This window comes from Quercus suber, unplaced genomic scaffold, assembly GCF_002906115.3.
Source record: "Quercus suber isolate HL8 unplaced genomic scaffold, Cork oak 2.0 scaffold_1, whole genome shotgun sequence".
NCBI lineage: Eukaryota > Viridiplantae > Streptophyta > Magnoliopsida > Fagales > Fagaceae > Quercus > Quercus suber.
Genome location: NW_027069468.1, coordinates 1,403,772 through 1,415,260, shown reverse-complemented (window position 1 = coordinate 1,415,260; position 11,489 = coordinate 1,403,772). Strand labels below are relative to the sequence as shown.

The 11,489-nt window shown below is 35.1% G+C and overlaps 1 long non-coding RNA gene across 2 annotated transcripts; it reads left to right on the top strand.

Moving 5' to 3' along the window:
* The first annotated feature begins 209 nt into the window (after window positions 1-209).
* On the top strand, window positions 210-6,464 carry LOC112028315 (uncharacterized). Of its 2 annotated transcripts, XR_010628818.1 has the most exons (3): window positions 998-1,184; window positions 2,770-4,833; window positions 5,451-6,464. It is a non-coding gene; the product is annotated as an uncharacterized LOC112028315 (long non-coding RNA). The 2 variants fall into 2 exon arrangements; XR_010628814.1 differs by having other exon boundaries at window positions 210-1,184; window positions 2,770-6,464.
* The last annotated feature ends 5,025 nt before the right edge of the window (window positions 6,465-11,489 follow it).

Below are 11,489 nucleotides of genomic sequence, written 5' to 3'. Positions count from 1 at the left end.
GATTTTATCTTTTTCTTTTTCTTTCCTTTTGTGTCGTCCTTAATGTTGGGTTCACTCTTTAGGTGCTGAGGGAGAGTCTTCACATCACTTTTGAGTACCTTACTCTGGAAGCAAAGATTACTTTGGCTGTGTCCAAGGTGGAGGTTTGGAGGTAGAAAATTCCAAGCTGAAGAAGGATTTTTAGAGAGAGATTCTCTGTTTTTTTTTTTTTTAACCTAAATCGTTCATAGCTAAACCTGCAAATTTCATAAGATTTGTTTTTTTAGTTGCATTCTATTCATTGTGGTGGTTTCATCATCAAAGAATTGGTTAGGACTTATTAGATCCTATAAGCTAAAAGCAGACCTACTTACAGGGCTTAACTAGACTAGGCTTTCGCTCTAACGGCACCAATCAGTCCTTTATTTCTGAGGATTCTTCTGAGAGGGGCATTCCATTAGCTATGTCAAAGGCTATTTTATGGTCTCATGTTAGCACATTCACATAAGTGTCGGGAAGCAATAATAGCTCATTCACTATCTGCAAGAAATAACATGTCACAACTGCTGCATTTTAATTGACTTAATGTTTTTGTAAATTGGGATTGGACTCTCTTCAATAGCACATTGCTATTATATTATCATTTGGGATTCCAAAATATATGCACCAAGTGTTTGATAAAATGTGTGTAAGTATCCTCTCTTGGAGTTGGTCTATGTGGGTAACTTTTTTACTCTTTTTCTTTTATGTTTTTAGGTTGTAGTTGAATTGCAGTGGTAAATTCGAATTTTGATAGCTTAGTTACATACATACATACATACATATATATATTTATATATATATAGTTTAGTTATTATTCTCAACTTTATTTCCATCATCTACAAGGGTCTTTGGTTTGAATTTGTTTGTATTTGTTGTTGATTCATGCCCTATATGTAAATCAAAATAAAATAATCTTTTTGGTTGAATTTTTTTTTTCCTAAATTATGCCAAAATCACCTTCTCAATTTTTTTTGCTTTACTATTTTGTTGTGGATGTAACTAACAAATATTTTTGTTACATGCACACAAATTGTTTGATAAAATACATAAGTGTATTGTCCTTACCACAATTTGATTTTGTACAATGTCCTTTTTTCAGGTTTAATAAGTGGACATATACACTCAATGTTTACTCAAACTTGCCTATGCCTTGCATAAAAAAGGTATAATACTCCATTTTTTAATATTTTTTTTTCTTTTTATGCACCGTCTCTACAAGACTATGGTTTCTCCCAATGACTACTCTATTTTATGAAATTCGAATAAAAAACAGAAAAATAAATTACATAATCATAGAAAATAATTAAAGAAATGAAGTTGTTGAATAGCATATTGAACTCAAGCTCTCACTTGAAGGATGATATGATATTATTTTTCTTTTACTTTGATAGTAGTTTGCCCTTTCATCATATCTTGAATCTCTAGAATGATATATCTCTTTCTAATTTACAATAGAGTATAATATGCAAGGTTTAGAGAATGTATAACAACTTCTTTGTTGTAGCTTGTGAATTTATAGGAGAAAGATGGCTTTCGATTGGCCATGAACTGGAGGAATTATACTACTCACCAGTGGCATGGAATCTCTTACTTTGTTATGTTTATTCTGTTGATTCTTTTTGTAACAAAAAGGAATATCATTTCAAGCCAACTTTAGCTTACAATTTATATATATAACAATATAACCTTAGTGCACAAAGTTCAAGGCCCTAAAGGTATGAAGTTAGAGGTTGATTTTAACTTTGTACTTGGGTTGAACAAAGCACCCTAATTTCTCATATTGGTGTGATGTTTAAAGAGATTTGAACTTTTTATAGGAATTTGAACTTCTATAAATACTCCTATATTATTTAACATTCTTCAAGAAAACAAAAAAAGGAAACACAATATATCTGTAGATTTTATTTTTAGTAGTTTTTCCGTGCATTGCACTGGTTTGCGACTAGTTTCTTTTAAATACGTTCTCTCTACAAATAAAATTGAAATGGTGTTTTCTCATATATATGTATACTACAATTACTATTATTAAAGGGTTATGTTAATGGATTCCCTTAGGGCAATTGTTAATAAACCATAATAGAAAATTTTTGACATCACTCTCTTGGGAAATGTACAAAAAGTTGTCAACAACATTTATTATTTTATTATTCTTCTAATAAAATATTTATAAAAATAGCTACTTAACATTTTCGTACATTGTATGTTACTAAAACTTTTCCTCATCCAATTCTAGGAAAACTAATTGAAATAAACTAGTTCAATTTAGAATTAGTTAACCTTTTGGTTTAGCTTGCATTAGATCTAATCCAGTTCTATGGTCTGCTTTACATAATTACTTAGGAGCCTAATAAAATCATAATTTTGCTCACAAAATGAAGATCTTTTTTTAAAAAGAAAAATAAGAAGATAATGAAAGGCAAAACTTCAATTATACATGTTTTTTTTTTTTTTTTTTTTTTTTTTTTTTGGGTTTGAACATATTTTGCCTACTTGATAATAATTGCTCATTTTTATCAAACCAAAACAATAACAAGGTTCCTTTTGGTGGAAATGTAACATTTGTACTAGATTACATAAAAACTTTTTTCTCCTCTCCCTAGGAGACTTTCTTTCTCACCTAGTGTGAGGCATTTTTTCCCTACCCTACTGTCGGCCCAAGCATATTTTGCCTTGTCGACCCTTGGTGTAGGGTGTTACTCATCCTAGAATACTGTTTTCTCAAATAAACTTGCTTTTTTTCCCCACCAGCATGGACTCGAATTTCATAGAACGGCTTTAGAGGGTTAGTTTGACGGAGGAGGAAGAGGAGGTGATCATGGTTTGCTCGGAGCATCGTGCGAAGAATCTGGAGGACTGTTCCCTCAACTTGCTAGGAAGGTTTCACACAACAAAACCAATAAATTTCTCAGCCATTAAGAATCTGTTACACTCTACTTGGAAGATAGGAAATGATATGAAAATCACGGATGTTGGGGATAGGCTATTCCAATTCAAATTCAAAATGGAAAGCCAACTCAACTGGGTGATTAACAATGGACCTTGGAGTTTTGATAATCACATACTACTACTACTAATGTGGGAGAAGGGAATGATCGCTTTCTCATTAAAGTTTCAAACTGTTCCAATTTGGGTACAAGTGTAGGGGTTACCTTTCGACCTGATAACTGAGGAAGCAGGCAGAGATATCGAACTAGGGATTGGCAGAGTCATAGAGGTGGACACCAAAGCTATTGCATTTGATCAGGCATGGTTTCTTCGGGTCTAAGTCGAGATGCTGCTGGACAAACCAATTCGTCGAGGGGCTCCTGTGCTCAGTCTGAAAGGTGACAAGGTTTGGGTGGCCTTACAGTACGAACATCTACTAGGGTTATGTTTCCATTGTGGACAACTCATTCATAAAGCCAAATCTTGTACCGACTCAATTGTGAGGGCAAGGGAGGAGAGATTGTATAGAGAATGGTTGAGAGTAGGCTTCCAGAAGTCAAAAGATTAGTTAGGGAGGAAGCCACCTAGTCCAATACGGCGACAAGTGGTAGAGAGAGAGAGGAAAGGTCACAGACCAATGACGCTAAGATGGCAAATCCCCCCTTACCTGCGAATCCCGTATTAATGGCATTAATGGTGGAGAAATGGATACACATCAACAGATTATTTCGGGTAATAGAATTTCTTTTCCTTCAATATCTGAAACTGATGTGATTAATGAGGGAAACCCGGATATTATGGAGGGCATGCAACATTTAGAACTTAATGAGATGGAGTACAATCAGGAAGTAAATGCTGGAAAATTTATTAACGTGCCAATTGAATATACGCAAAATGTGGGAATTAGTTTGAAACCTACTGAAAGTGAAATACCAAGATGGCGGACTTTTGGTATTTCACTTTCTTGGTATTTCACTTTCAGTCCTAAAACATCGCATGGAGGACTTTTGAAGTGCATTGTTACATTGTGGGTGTATCAAATTTGGATTCAATGGAAATATTTTCACTTGGAGGAACAGCTGGCCTGGGAAAGAGTTTGTTCAGGAGCGGTTGGATTTGGCCTGTGCAACCATTGAATGGTGAGACATGTTTCCTCATAGCAAGGTATACTACCTTCAAGCCACATACTCTGGTCATGATCCTATTTTAATTACCACTCAGGCAGGTTCACAGGTTGGTAGACAAAATAGGAAGCCAATCCCTTTTAAGGAAAAGTGGGCATTACATCCAGATTGTGAAAATGTCATATGTGAGGCATGGAATGATGTGGTTCCTAGGGGTTGCCGAATGTACCAAATTTTTGATAAAATAAGGAGATGCCGTGGGCCTTGGTGGGGGTGGAGCAAAACTTTGGGCAATTCAAAGACCAAAATTGCAAAGAAGTATCAAGCACTGGAAGCTCTGACTTCTATAAATAAGGCCGAAAACTTGGAGGAAATACAGAAGGTGAGGGATGAAATAAATTCATTACTATTCCAGGATGTTTTGGAGACAAAGATCCAGGTCTATTTGGCTCCCTGCAGGGGATAAAAACACCAAATACTTCCATCAAAGAGCAAGCCAAAAGTGTCGGAAAAATCTTATCCATGGTTTTTTGGATGAGAATGGGAGGTGGTGCACATTTGAATCTGACAATGCTAGGGTGGCTGAATCCTACTTTCAGAACTTATTCACCACATCACATCCAAAAAATATGGAAACAGTGCTGGAATGGTGGACAAGGTGGTAACCCCAGCTATGAACCAATCACTTCTCCAACCCTACACACCAGAGGAGGTTAAAGGGCATTGTTTAGCATGCACCCTTCCAAATCTCCTAGACCTGATGGTATGTCCCCTTTCTTTTTCCAGAAATACTAGCATATAGTAGGAAATGATGTTACTAGTGCAGTTCTATCTGTGTTGCATTTTGGTCATCTCTTGCATAAGATGAAATATACTCACATCATTCTAATACCAAAGATAAATGAACCTAAATATGTCTCTGACTATTGGCCCATTAGTCTTGGGAATGTTATATCTAGAATTGTGTTTAAAGTTTTAGCCAATCGGTTGAAACTCATACTGCCATGTGTGATATCGGATTCACAAAGTGCTTTTGTTCCTAATCATTTGATTACTAACAATACAACTGTAGCTTTTAACAAGGGTGGTGGCACGTGAAGGTCAGGGTGGTAGGAAGTGATGTTACTAGTGCAGTTCTATTTGTGTTGCATTTTGGTCATCTCTTGCATAAGATGAACTATACTCACATCATCCTAATACCAAAGATAAATTAACCTAAATTTGTCTCTGACTATTGACCCATTAGTCTTGGGAATGTTATATCTAGAATTGTGTTTAAAGTTTTAGCCAATCGGTTGAAACTCATACTGCCATGTGTGATGTCAGATTCACAAAGTGCTTTTGTTCCTAATCGTTTGATTACTAAAAATACAATTGTAGCTTTTGACAGGGGCGGCGACACGTGAAGACCAGGACCACCCTGACTTGAAAAAAAAAGATATATATATATATATATATAATAATTTAAAATTTTATATTTGTCTACCCTTCAAAAAAATTTTGGGAACACCCTTAGTTTTTTTATGCAATAAAATTAAAATTTTCTCCATAATTTGTTTTACTTAACAATATATTAGGGCTTTCAAGCAAAAAGAAAAATCCAAAAAAAAAATTTTGAATTAAGATCTAAAAAACAAATTATAACATAGCAAGCTCGAATGCCCAATAGACCCCAAGAAAAAATCCCAAGATCAATCTCACTCACTACTCAGACAGAATTTTAAATCAACAAAAATAATAATAATAATTAAATTTTAATAAACTAAATACCGAATACGCCACCAAAAAAAAAAAAAAAAACAATACCTCACCACTTGCCCTCAGGGAAATTGAGATCCTAAATACCCAATACCCAATAAAGAAAAATTGAGATCCTAACCTTAAATAAATAAATAAATAAAGAAATAAAAATAAAAAAACCTTATCCTTAGCCTAGTATCTCAGGTTTTCAGCAAGTAGCGCCTCCATGGCTCCGCCTCAGACTCAGCAACAACAATTAGAGCAACTCGGCAACGACAAGACCTCACCCTTGGTCCTAAAGCACATCAGCTGATTGGCGACAGCAAGATTGGATCAGACTTCGAAGATTTCCTTAGACTTAAGTCCTCGACGTGCTACCGCCGCCCCTGCCCCTCAGGGTATTTTAGTTCTCTCTCTTTTTCTCTATCTCATCTCTGTTGTGCTCTGAGAGTGAAAGCAGAGCTCTCTTTCTCTCTCTCTCTCTCTCTCTCTCTCTCTCTCTGAACTGAAAAATGAGATTTTCTGTCTTTGGAATTGAATAGCTTTACCTAATGTCTAATTGCCTTTATTTGACATTTTGATTTTATCGGTTTGTGAGATTTTCATTTTGTGTATTATGAATTTTGTGTATTGTGAATGTTTTATATTCTTTAATGTTTTGTGTAATGTTGATTGGCTCTTGTCTGTTGAGTGGAGGGTGGATAGGGGTCATAGGGGCAGTAGGGTTAGATATTTGGATTTGGGAAGTGGACAGACAGAGGTAGTAAAGGCATTAAAAAATTGAACAAGACATTATAAAAGACAAACAAATTAAATTATTTTTGGTTGTGGTTTGAGTCAGATGGATAATGCACAGTGGGGTGTGTACTAGACTGCTAGTAGTCAATAAAGAAAAATAACGAAACAACTAAACAACAATAATTAATAATTTTATTAATGTTTCAAATGTGAACTTATAGTTTATTTTTTATTCTTTTACTAGAATTATGGACAAATATTTGATAAGAAAATCACGTATCTAAGATTCATCTTGTGCAAGATTCATTTCCTTTGCAAGATTCATCTTCATCTTCTAAGTGAATTTGTGTGGACTTTAACTTAGAAAATCTTCATTCAGATTCTGGACTACGAGAAAAGATATCATCTTATTATCCTAATAATCATGATGAAATAAGAAGATTTTATTTACAAAAATACCCTTGTCAACCTGTTCTCCATGATTACCCTTCAACAGATTTTTTGGAAAGCCCCATCGATTTAGATTCGATTGGTATGTAAATAGAAACTGGTTGGAATATATTATAAACAAGGATGTAGTATTTTGTTTATATTGCTACCTATTTGGGCAAGATGTTGGTAAGCAAGGAGGAGGAGAGACTTTTGTAACGAATGGATTCAAACTTTGAAATCAAAAAGAGAAGTTATCATCTCATGTTGGAGGAGTTAATAGTGCTCATAACCAAGCTGTCAAGAAGAGTGAAGATCTAATGAAGGAAAAGCAACACATTTAAAGTGTTTTGATTAAGAAATCAAATCAAGATAAAATTGAATATCGGGTTCAATTAAATGCAATAGTTGATTGTAAAAGATTCCTTTTATGCCGGGGGTTAGCTTTTTGTAGTCGCAATGAATCTCAAGGTTCAAGTGATAAAAGAAATTTCCTTGAGCTTTTACAATTTTTGGCGGATCATGAATCTAACAATGAAGTGTTGCAAAAAACTCCAAAAAATTGCAAGCTTACCCACTATGAAATTCAAAAAGACATTGTGAATGCAATTACACATGAAACATCCAAAGCCATCATCAAGGATCTTGACAATGGGTTCTTTTCAATATTAGTTGATGAGTCACGTGTTATCTCAATGAAAGAGAAAATGGCCCTCATTCTTCATTATGTGAATAAAAAAGGAATTATTATAGAGCGGTTCCTTGGTATTGTATATGTTGCAAGTACCACTGCTTTGTCACTAAAATATGTTGTTGAATGTTTACTTCGTGAACATAATTTGAGTTTATCAAAACTACGTAGGCAAAGTTATGACGGGGCTAGTAGTATGCAAGGTGATATCAATGGTCTCAAAACTTTAATTTTGAAAGAGAATAAGTCAGCTTCAATTTTGATATCAATGTCCATTGTTTTGCTCATCAACTTCAATTGACTCTTATTGCCGTTGCTAAAAATCACATTAACATTGCTGAATTTTTTTATGTGGTTAGTAATTTAGTAACTATTGTTGAAGGCTCTTGTAAGAGATGAGATGCTCTTCGAGATGCACAATTTGCCAAAATTAAAGAAGAATTAGAGAAGGGTGTATGTAGAAGTGGGCAAGGTTTGAATCAAGAGACAAATCTTAAAACATCTTGGTAATATACATTGGGGATCATATTAGGGGACTATTCTCAACTTGATTTTAATGTTATCTGCTGTTGTTGATGTATGTTAGGACATATGTGATTCATTGTTAGGAACCTATGTCAATATAGAATTGGCTAATTCTTTGACAAAACGCACTTTACTTGTAATTGGGTAGATCTAGGACGTGTTTAATACTTCAAGGAACAAGGTTTCAAGTTAAAGTGTTAAAACCATGCAAGTTTATCTAAGAAACAAGTGAAGAAGTGCTAGGTTTTAAATCTTGATAGTTAGTATCTATTGAGGTTTAAAAGTCTACCGAAGCTCGATGCTCAACAGCTTCTCAACAGATAAGCTATCTATCAAGGTTTATGAAATTCAGTTTTTCAGAGCTGATTTTACTCCAATTTGTGAATAGATGTTTAGGCTTTCTTTTCTCACAATCCTAAACATATATAAGGATTGTTTTAAGGATCATCACAGGTGATGCAACTCAATGCAAAGGTTTTTCATAAGCATATTGTGAACTAGAGACATATGCCCTAGTTCATCTTTTTCTATTCAAGAAGCTGCTGTGTTTGTACACTATAGGATTTTGTAACCAAGGAGTTTCGTGATCTTCATCGTGTTGATGAACTGAAGAACTTTACAGCCAAACATCTTTCTCAAGTTGGCAAGTAAGTCGTATACTGGGATCCATGCATCGAGTTGGTTAGTCACCTACTGGGAGCCATGCACTAAAAGGAGAGATTATCATTACAGAACAAGTCCAATTAGGTATTGGGGTAAAGGTTCAACTGTAAGTTAGTATAAGGTATTGGGATTCCTTTACTTGTAACCGCTTGTTGTGATAATAGTGAATTTTCAAGAGTGGTGACTTTAAAATCACCTGGTGGAGTTTTTTCCGTATAGGTTTTTCCCATTCGTAAACAAATTACCGTGTCAATTTATTTTCCATTGTATTTTTACTTAGTTGGTGATTTGTTTGTGCTACCACGCTTATTGCATGCAAATTGAATTAATTAATTAACTTGACTAATTAATTGGTTAATTCATCACAAGGGGTTAATACATTCTTGGCCTATCAAGTGGTATTAAAGCAGGCAGACTCTGATTAGGTTTTAATCTTTGCTGTGTGATCCATTGACCCCTAGTTGTAATGAATAGAGGACAGTATCTTATTATACCTCTTTTATTTGATAGCACTAACTATGCATACTTGAAAGTACGCATGAGAGCTTTCTTGCAATCATTAGATAAAAAGGTGTGGCAAGCTACGGAGATAGGCTAGACCAAGCCAAAAGAAGCACCGGCTGATTGGGATGATGCTAAGATCAAGGCGGCTAACTTCAATAGCAGAGCATTGAATGCTTTATTCAATGTGGTCATGAATGGGGAGTTCAAGATGATATCCTCTACTAAAACTGCAAAGGAAGCATGGACCATCCTCCAGACAACCTATGAGGGAACTAAGGCTGTCAAGGATTCAAAACTTTAGAGGCTTACCACGAGCTTTGAAGAGATTAAGATAGAGGAGGATGAGTCATTTGATGAGTTCTATGCCAAGCATAGTGAACTTAGCCTTTAATCTTGGGGAAATCATTCCCGAACCCAAGATTGTCAGAAAGGTGCCTAGTTCTCTACCCTAGAGATTTCATGCCGAGATCACCTCAATTGAGAAATCAAAGAATATTGACAAAATTCCTTTGATAGAGTTGGTTGGAATTCTATAGGCCTATGAGTTGGGTTTGACAAGGTAGGGAAATCTAGTAAGGGATAGAGCATGGCATTGAAGGCAAAGAGCAGTGACACAAATGAGTCTTCAAATAATGAAGATTCTAAGATGAAATCCTATATTACAAGGCAGTTTGAAAAATTTATGAAGAATACCAATGATAAAGGATTTGATAAAGACTGCAAGCAGTCTAGCTTGTCTCAATTCAAGAACTAGGACAATAGAAAGAAGGATGCTAGGGATGACAGTCAATACACTGTTCCCTCAGGACAAAATGCTTTGGATGTCAAGGCTTAAGACACATGAAACAAAAGTGCCCTACATATCTCAAAACCATTGGGAAGAGCAAGGCACTTGCTGTTACTTTGAACAACACTAAGCCTAAAGATGACTCCAACAATGAGGATGATGGAATCTTAAATGCCTTCACTGCCACTATAAATCCTACTGAAGGGATTGTTGAAAATGTGGATGAAGAAGAGGACTTGGTGGAGTCTAAATTTGAGGAGATGGATGAACAAGATGACATCCACATAGCCTATACAAAATTTGATGAAGCAAATCAAGAAGCTCAGTGAAGTGGAGCTTGAACGAGAAAAATTTTTCACAAAGTTTGATGAAGCCAATCAGACCATTGGAGTATTGAGATTTGAGAATAATTTCATGGCTGAGAAGACCAAGAATCTTAAGGTAGAATTATTCCAAGTCAAAACTCAGTTGGAAAGGACTTCAAGTGCAAAGCTTGATGAGATGCTTAGTCTTCAAAATCTGCTTTCGATCGAACCATTTTAGGGTATGATTTCTCTTTTCCTAGTATTACTTCTGTTAGTACTACTGTTTTTGTTCCTCCTAATAATAATGTTGAATCTAAAAACAATGATGTGCAAAATATGTTAGCTAGTGAGAACATAGACAAGGGTAAATCTATCTTAGGAGCACCCCCTAAGCAGGATAAGAAAGAGATCAAAAACCCTAAGGCTAAGAAGGGAAACACTCAAAAGCTTAAACAGAAGAAGTAGCATCTCTGTCATCACTGTGGAACAGCTGGACATACTCAACTTAATTGCTACAAGTGGTTAGCCACTCAACAAAGTAATAGTATGATCTCATCAGAAAACCAGAATCAGTTTCCATCCTCCTTTGCTCCTCTTGGAGATCTTCTCAAAGCCCTTATGTTCCTTTCGAACTTGAACAGTTTCAATTCTTCCCCCTTGCCGTCGGATCAAGGGTTTGCTAAATGGAAATGTTCTTCCAAGGTGTGGAAGGAAAAAGGCTCCAAGTGATTTAGTCATTTTTCTCTCTCTCCCCCTTCTTGTTTTTGTTTTTTCATTACTTGTGTGTTTTGCTTTTTTGTTTTAAGTCAGTCTAGTTTTATGCATTGCTTTGTCTAACATGTTTTTGTTTGTTTATTTTCAGTTTTGATTTATTTTGTTTTTCATAAAAATTTAAAAAAAAATTGAAAAATTAGAAAGATACAAAAACAATGTGTGTTTATGTACATTGGTACTTGTGTACCTTGGATGGTCATTGAAATGAAATTTTCTAAATTTTGTATCTTTTGTAGCTTAGATAAGCATCTCTATGCACAACT